The 8,872-nt window shown below is 43.1% G+C and overlaps 1 pseudogene; it reads right to left on the bottom strand.

Annotated features, from left to right (window-relative positions):
- Window positions 1-449: 449 nt before the first annotated feature.
- LOC109118590 lies at window positions 450-8,376 on the bottom strand (annotated as a pseudogene).
- Window positions 8,377-8,872: the final 496 nt, after the last annotated feature.

Here is an 8,872-nt window from a genome sequence, read left to right as displayed (position 1 = left end):
CTTTTTTCAAATGTTACACTTAATAATACAAAAAAAAATCACAAATATAAAGAAGCATAAAAAAGGCATTCATTTTGCCTGACATTAACAAACAAGAGGCAATTTAAAAACACTTTAACCAGTGTTTCTTATAACCAGATACTTGCAGGAGTTACCTGTGGAGGTTCTAAAAATATTTATATCCAGGCCTCATTTTTGTTTTGGTACTGGGGATCGAACTCAGGACCTTGTGCTTGTACGGCCTCATTTTTGAAGAAGGGTTGCAATGGTGGATCAGGACCCGTGTTATTATTTTACTCATTTATTTTTAGTGGTGCAGAGGACTGAGCCCAGAGCCTTGTGTGTGCTGGGCAAGCTCTCTACTACGAGCTACACCTCCAACCCAGGATCCAAGGATTTGCCAACAGCCCTCAGCTAACTGCTGTTTCCTTCTGGTTTATTCACTGATTTTAGGTCGGCTGGGGCACCTTGGGTTTTTTTTTTTTTTTGTGATTGTTTAGGGGTGTAGGGAGCTTTCCTTGTAGATTTATTAGCAGTAGCAAGGAGCTTGGCCTCTGGCTTTTTTGGAGTCTGGTGAGTGTTTTCTTTGATTCTCCTGTCCCATTTTTGGCTTCTTCCCTGGACCTGCACCTGGGGTCTCAGGAGCTGGTAGGACCTTTCTCTTCTTGCCCTTATGTGTGTTGGGACCAGGACTCTTTTGGAGACATCCTCCCTGTGACATGTTTTTGCACCTCAACATTTTCTTTTACTGGAGTCTTGCTTGTACCAGTTGTAGAATTTCATCATCAGATTCATTTTTCACTTTAACTTGGGTTTTTACCAGTCTTTTTCTTCTGGAACCCACGGCTCTTCACAGAAGCACCTCTGGTTTTAGGTGTCACACCACCTTTAGTTAGGACTGGTGCAGCCTTCTTAGCTTTTCCCTTTAACTTTTGTTTTTCCCTCTTCAGCTTAGGGCTTGTCACAATATTTTTCCTCTCTTTTTTTTCTCTTTGCTTCTTTTTACCTCAGTTCACTGATGGAGATTTTGTTGGTTTCATTCTAATAAACAATGAAAAGATGGGAAGGGACCCTGACTTCATAGTTTTCATGCGCAGGAGTTTCACACTTTTCCACTTCTCTGGCAATTTTTCTGAAAGACTCTCACCACAGCTCTTCAGAGATGTGTTGGGCCTGCATTCCAGTGTGACCGATACATACAGAACTGCAAGAACCACTTTTGGAGATGTTTAAGACAGTCCAAGCGAGACAGCTGTTGATCTCTTTTGATACATTCTTGGCCTGAAGGTTTATGGGTATTGGAACTTTCTTTCTTTGGTAGAAAGCCACCTAATTCTTTCAGCAGTAAGAAGACATCAAAACTATTCAGGAGGCAGAGCTTGGCTTCATAGGCTTTATATTCTGTTATTAAAGTTTGGAAAGGAATAACCCGAGAGATTGTCTTAATTCCATGCTTGTTCAAAAGCTTTTTATAGAGGCATTCTGTCTGTTCAGTTGACTGGTGTTCATCCTTGGTAAATAAATGGATTTCTGACAAATCTAATAGAATATTATAAGACAAGGACAATCTGACTTTCAGTTCTATTGCTGAACTTTTCCATAATATCACTATTAAAAACAAATTTTCATTCTCATTCAAAAGTAACCCATTTTTGTTCTTCCTGGACTTAGGATGTGGCAACAAAGCTTCCATGGCCTTTCTAATCTGCTCTTGTCCAGTGCTCCAGGGAGGTGAGCTCTGCTGGAGTCCAGGGGGTGGCTGAAGCCTTCTGTTCTGTGGCGGATGAGTGCTTCATTCCCCGCCCCTCCCACCCCGTTATTCTTCGTTCTGTGGGACTACGAAATGAAAACTTATTGCCACCTATGAAGTCTGGTAAGATCTTGAACCATCAATCACAGAATCAGTTACTCACAACATATTTATTCTCTGGAAGGCAGAGAAAATTGGCTTAAATATTTAATAAAGATTTTAGTAAACTATTCACTGAACATAAAGTGTTTGCTGAACTAGCATTTCAATTCACTAATATCCTACTATGGATGATTTTCGTTTTGTTTCTGTGAATGGGTGGACAAAAGTGGAAGATTTTTCCAAGGTTTGGGATTGGCTCTTAGGGTTTGGATTTCTTTGTATTGCTGCTAAGGTAAGAGCATAAAGCTCATTTGGTATCATCTATCATTTTCTTCTGTTAGCGCAACCAGAAAGTTTGATATTTTATCTGATATTTTATTCTGAAAGGATAGACTAAATAGATATGTCCTTGGCTGGGTATGGTGGTGTACACCTGTAATCCCTGCTCTGGGGAGGCTGACCTACATTGTCTCAAACGAATGATAAATAAACACAAGCTTGTTATCGTTTTCAAAAAGATTCAAGATAGAATGTTTCAAGAGTGTCTGTTACTTTCAGTTCTGTTACTCTGTGCTCTTGTTCGCCTTTGAGACAGTGATGGAGAGAACACTGTTCCGTGCATAGTAACATTATGGCCCCCTCAGGCCACTAACCATATCGTTAGGGAACTTTCCATGAAGTGCGCCTGTTTCTTGCAGAGAATTCCTCTTTTGTCGTCCATCCTAATGATATCTTCATTGTCCAATCTATGTAGTCAGAGTGCTGAGTCCTGTATCTCATCTAGTCTTCACAAATCCTCCTTGGTTAACAGAAGATTAAAAACTCTTGCTCATATAGGTTAAACAACAGTGTTTGAGGTTTAACTGCTAGTAGGTAGCAAAATTGGAAATTGTTCATCCTATTACCTCATGCAACCTTTTGAGAAAAATGACAGCCACATTACAAGTGTGACCATCAGGCATGCCTAAAGGGAAAAAATTTGGAGCCAAACCATTTACATAAATGTGACAAGATATATCTAAAATTAAACTGTGCATCGAAGGGTGTGATTTGTTCTGCTGTAGAGAAACTATTCCCAGACAGTCTAGGTTATGTTTCGAATCAGTATGCTCAGCGAGGGAAAGATAATTCCATTTTCTGAAAAAGATCCCACACATTTCAGCTGCAAATAGTTAATTAGTCATTTCATAGCCAGGAAGAGGAGAGTAATACTTTAATGTCCATATGGTGTATGTTTCCTGAGCTTACTTCTGCATTCCCTGAGTCCTTTCAGTCCTAGTCGAGAAAGATCCCTGGGGCTGGGGCAAGCTTACTATGTGTATTCTCTCAGGATTCACATTGACCCCACTTCTCCAAGTCCTTCTCATACAGGGGTTGTTTTACTACAGAGTTTATTTCTTGAAATAATAAATGGAGATAATAGGAACATCGACTGGCATTCGTAGCAATGAGAGTTAAAATATTTTAGATGGGATTGTGCCATTGTGGGTTTTTTGAGACAGGGTCTCACTATGCAGTTGAGACTGACCTGGAGCTCACTATGTAGCCCAGGCTTGGTCTCGAACTCACAGCGATCCTCCTGCCTCAGCCTCCTGAGTGCTGGGATTACAGGAGTGCGCCACCACGCCTGGCTTATTGTGGTTTTAATATTAGAAGGTATTCTCTTTTGGAGTTGCGAGATAAAATATTTATGGATGAAGTGATGTGGTGCCTGAGATTTACTTCAAAATCACCTAGGGAGGAAGATTAATGAATGGGTTTGTGTCTGGAGCAGATTGGCTGTAGGTTGATGGTTGTTGGCCTTGGTGATGGTTATTTGGGAGTTTATTGTACTGGTATTGTCTACTTTTGTGTATATAAAGGCAAAAAGTTTTTAAAAACTAAAAATATGCAGCTAACAAGGTTGAATCACTTCTTGTGGTATGTGTTTATTTTATGATAATTCCTACCTTCAAGCTTACTATTTGGGTTGAATTTGTAACTGCTCAAGGTACACTGTGCTCTAAGAGGGCTGCATGTTGTCCATAGACATTGGTGCTTATGGGTCAGTGTTAAATCAGGGCAGCAGTCTGAGAAATTGGGATGTGACTTTCCCACTCGGATCCCCCTGCATGAACATGATTCTCATCGTTTCTGGAGCGGTTTTGTTGCAGCAAAGCATTGTCATGGGTGTTGCTCGGTGGTACTACATATATACATATATATATATTGACAGCAACAATGGCAAGTATCTTAGTTCATTTTCTGCTGCTATAAAACATACTGTAGGATGGTAATTTATAAACAACAAGTTTATTTTGTTCATGTTTCTGGAGGCTGGGATGTCTAAAAGCCGGTACTGGCATCTATATGAACCTATGTATTGTATCATCCTATGTTTGAGGGTGGGAGGGAGGAGAGAATAAGAGAGAGAGGTAGAGGCAGAGAGCCCAAGAGAGGACCAAATTCTGATTGATTGATTGATTGATTAATTGATTAATACTGGGGATTGAACTCAAGGCCTTTTCACTAAACTATGTCTCCATCCCTTTTAAAATTTTTTGAGATAGGGTCTTGCTAACCTTTTCAGGCTGGGCTAGATCATGTTATCCTTCTGCCTCAGCATCCCAGAGTGCTGGGATTATAGGTATGCACAACTACACTCTGGGGATTGAACTTGGAACCTTGCACTTGTGAGGCAGGTGGAGGAACCACTGAGCTAAATCCCCAGCCTCCCAAATTCACTTTTATAACAAATTCACTTTCTCAGTAATTAAATCACTCCTGAGATAATGATATAATCCATCCCTGAGGGCAGATTTCACATGAATGACCCAGTAAATTAGTATTAGGCCCCACCTCCTAACACTGTTGAATTTAGGATTAAGTTTCTAACACATGAATTTTGTGGGACCCATGGAAACCATAACAGGGGTGTGTGAAGTGTACTTTCTGTGGAGTGTAGGAATCTGCTGAAGTCAACTTTGTCTTGGAAATATTTCAGAGGCACAATTCTAATGAGTAAATCTAATCATAAAGTCTTCATTCTCACAAGTCATTAAAAGTTGGCAAACCATAGTCCCACATGACCTTTGGGAAAACAATATCCAACACTAAATAAAAAAGTTACCAGCAGGAAGGAGAAACTGTCCGCCTGTGCTCTGTAGTGCAGGGACAGGGGTGGATACAGAAGCAGAGGGCCACATGTCATCACCTTGTGGGTGGAGAAATCACGTGTGATACAGCCAAAGACTGGAACATATTCAGCAACAGAAAGAGATTGATTTCTGGAGTTTGCTACAACATGATCATTACGGTGCATGAAAGATACCAGGCCCAAAAGATCCTGTTGTATGATTCAGTTCACATGAAATATCCACTAATGGTGACCTTAGGGACAAAAAGCAGATAGCAGTTTCCTGGAGTCAGGAGTGAGAGCGAGGGATAGCACGTTCAGGGTGGGGTCATACCTGCATGGATGCCCCTTCTTGGATGGTTCATTTTGATTGAGCCTCTAATATCCCTCGCCAGGGCTGCATGGGACTGTTCCATGCTGCTGATGGGTGGCTCAAGCTGGCAGGAACTTGTTAGCTCAAACTGGGCTTTAGGGATTTTACTGAGATAAGAGAAATGTTCCAAAACCAGATTATAGCAATGGTTTCACAACTCAGCAAATTCACTAAAAATCATTGTCTCATACTTAGAACCAGTGAATTTTTATGGCATCTGAATTATACTTTGAAAAAGTTTTTTTTAATGTCAGTGCAGCTCTAAAGATGTGTTTTTCGCCTTTGTTTTGCTACTGTTGAACATGTGACAGGTGACAGTTATCAACTCTGGTAAGTTGGCATGGTTCCGGGGAAGTTTGCCAGTCACACCTTCCCATGTTCCAAATGCCTTACTCTCCATCTGGCTTGGAACTCTAGGCCCAAGAAGCTCTGAGTCAAAAATTGGTCATGCTTGGTAGATGTCCTTTAGAAAGGTCTGTGGGGGGCCAGCGATTTAGCTCAGTGGCACATGCCTGCCTTGCAAGTGCAAGGTCCTGAGTTCGATTCCTGGTACAAAAAAAAGTCTGTGGGGCTTCTCCGCATCCCTGGTAGGACTCCCTTCAGCTCACAGGCAGTCCATCGCATGGGCTCTGTGTCTTGTCATCCACACTGCAGTGGCCACACTTCTTCAGTTGCACCTGCCTCCTCTTTCTTACCAGCACCTTTAAAAATAATTTTTTTGAAGCGGGGCAGGGATCTAGCTCAACGGTTCTGCTGCCTGCCTCACAAGCGCAAGGTCCCAGGTTCAATCCCTCGTACCAAAAAAAAAAATTATTTTTTTCTCAGTACCAAGGTTTGAACCCGGGATCTTGCACTTGCAAGGCAGGTGCAGTGCCACTGAGGTAAATCCCCAGCTCTCTCTTTGTTATAAAAGACAGTCTTTCCCTCGCACTACTTCCCCTGTAGATAACACTGTGCTCCTTTCCTACTCAACTCATCTTGAGTTTTCTGTATCCACACCTTGTCTTCCTGACTTCCCTAATGTGGTCCAGATTTAGCCACCTGACCAAGATTGCTTGTGATGAACACATTATCTTCGTTTTTGTTTGCTAAACCTAACGGACACATCTCTGCTTCTATCCTGTGTGGTTTCTCTGTAAGTTTTCAAACTGCTGCCCACTCTTTCCTTAACACATTCTCTTCCCTTAGCTTCTGCAGTACCACAGATTTTTGTTTTATCACATATTTTATGGTTATTTCTTTGATGTCAGTGCTACTGTTCTCATTTAATATCGTATTCTCTTATCATTTTTCTTTGATTCACTTCTCACCTCTACACACTCTCCCTGAGTTGTCTCATCTTCCTTGGGTTCATTTACCATCTTACGTTCCTTTCCACTCATCCACTCTGGAGATCTGAAACTTCAGCTCGGATGTGTCACCTGAGTTTGAAACCTGTATTATCCAAATGCATGCTGTTGGACATAGATGTCTTTTTTTTTTCCTTGTACTGAGGATCCAACTCAGGACCTTGTACTTGTGAGGCAGACACGGTGTCACTGAGCTAAATCCCCAACCCTTGGACATGCATGTCTGTGGACATCTTACAGCCACCTTAAACTGAACATGTCCAGAACATAACTATCCATAATCCTTTGAAAATCCCCCCATATCCCCTGTTTTTATCACCTCTTTTTAGGGGTTCAGAACCAGAAATGGTTCTCAAGTCCACTGTCCCTTCTACTTTCCATACTCCATCAGCCATGTCATTGATTTTTCCTTGTATATCTCAGGTGTGTTAGCACTTACTCTGTTCAGGCTGCTATCACAAAATTCCATAACCTGGGCACTTTATAAATAATAGAAACTTATTTCTCACAGTGTGGGAGCTTGAGAAGTCGGGAGTCAAGGTGCCAGCAGCTTTAGTGTCTAGGGAAGGCCCTACCTGTAGATCACAGAGTGGTGATTTCCTGCTTCATCCTCACGTGGTGGGGGAGGCACATAAGCTTTCTGGCTTCTTTCGTAAAAAGCACTAATCCCACATGGAGGGCTAATCCTCATGACTGATCAGTTCCCGGAAAGCCCCCACTTTCTAATGGCATCGCCTTTGGGTTAAGATTTTTTTTTTTTTTTGTACCAGGGATTGAACTCAGGACTTCGCACTTGTGAGGCAGGTGGCAGCACCACTGAGCTAAATCCGCAGACCCAAAGGATTTCCACATAGGAACCTGTTCACCTCATCGTCATCCTCCTTAGTCCTGTATTAGTTCACGTCTGCATCACTGTTCTTTTGCTTATTATTTACACAGTATGGCAGCCACAGAAGGATTTACAGGCTCTTGGCATTACCTCTAGGGTCTTTATGATCACTAAGTCCCTGACACGGACACTTCATGAATATTGTCTTTTTCTAGCACTCACAGCTTAGATAGCTGCAGGACTTGGTGCTGGCACTGAAGATAGATTCAGCAAAGTTGTTGAAGTAGCAGAGCAGTTCTTGGCAGGACTCAGCAGCTATTGATATTAGTCATCAGTAGCAGTTTCTGAGGCACAGGAGCAGAGAAGTGATGTCAGCTGCATTACGGACAAGAGTAACAGGCACCTTGAATGAGTTCCACCACCCGTTTACCTTGCAAAGAGAGTATCACCTGGCAAAAATGAAGTGTTTGTTGTCTTGTTTCCTCAGCTGTCCTGTTGCACAGACGTTAAAGTAGCTGGGTCAGGCAGATGGCATTATGGATGGCAGTTTGATTTCCTCGAGGCCCTTAGACGTCCAGATCGACCATGGCCACAAACACCCTTAGCCTGGTCACTGACTGTTCCAGTTTTTTTCCAAATGGATCTCTTCAGGGCTTTGTGGGAGCTCCCTAGGAGGGAGTAAAAGAAACGCCTGGATTCTTGGTGGGCAGGAAGAGCTCTCCTCCGGGAAGTACCCACCACGGCCTTGACCTCGGGGCCCAGCTGTGCACCAAGCACCAGCCCTCCTCCCAGCTTTGTGTCCCGAGGCTCCAGCCACCACTTGCAGAGGCTTCCACTCGCTGCCTCGCGCTGCTTCATTGTCCTTCCTGTGGAGCCCTGCTGTCCTCACCTGTGAGTTGGTGGGTTCTCTACAACGCAGAAGCTTCCATTATCACCTCCTGAGTTACTGCTCCCGCTGCCTCATTGATTTTCCTGTCCTAGGTCTTCCCCGTCCCGTTTGTCACCTATTTCACCTCTTCATGTTGCTGCTGCCCAAGACACATTTCTGAGATCCAGCCCTGATTTTGCCATGTGTCTGCTTAAAGCCTGTAATCATCAGGATGAGTTTCAGGTTCCTTGGTATGACCTGACCGTATGCATCTTTCCTCTGGAATGCTGCTGACTCCACCCTGAACTGTGGGTGGCTCTCTCAGTGTGTTGAGTTTCAGTTTGCTGCTGTCGCCCAGCACCCTGTTCCCTCTCCCCGTGTGAGTGCCTGCACCCTTCCACGCAGTTCAGGGGCTCCGTTTGCTGGAGTTTTCACTGCCCCTCCAGCCCGCACTGGATGCCTCTCCTTCGGTTCTACTCCTCTGTA

Source organism: Fukomys damarensis, unplaced genomic scaffold (genome assembly GCF_012274545.1).
Source record: "Fukomys damarensis isolate Sample0158 unplaced genomic scaffold, DMR_v1.0_HiC HiC_scaffold_21, whole genome shotgun sequence".
Lineage (NCBI taxonomy): Eukaryota > Metazoa > Chordata > Mammalia > Rodentia > Bathyergidae > Fukomys > Fukomys damarensis.
Note: the sequence above shows the minus strand (reverse complement) of the source record. Positions and strands in the feature narration are given on the sequence as shown.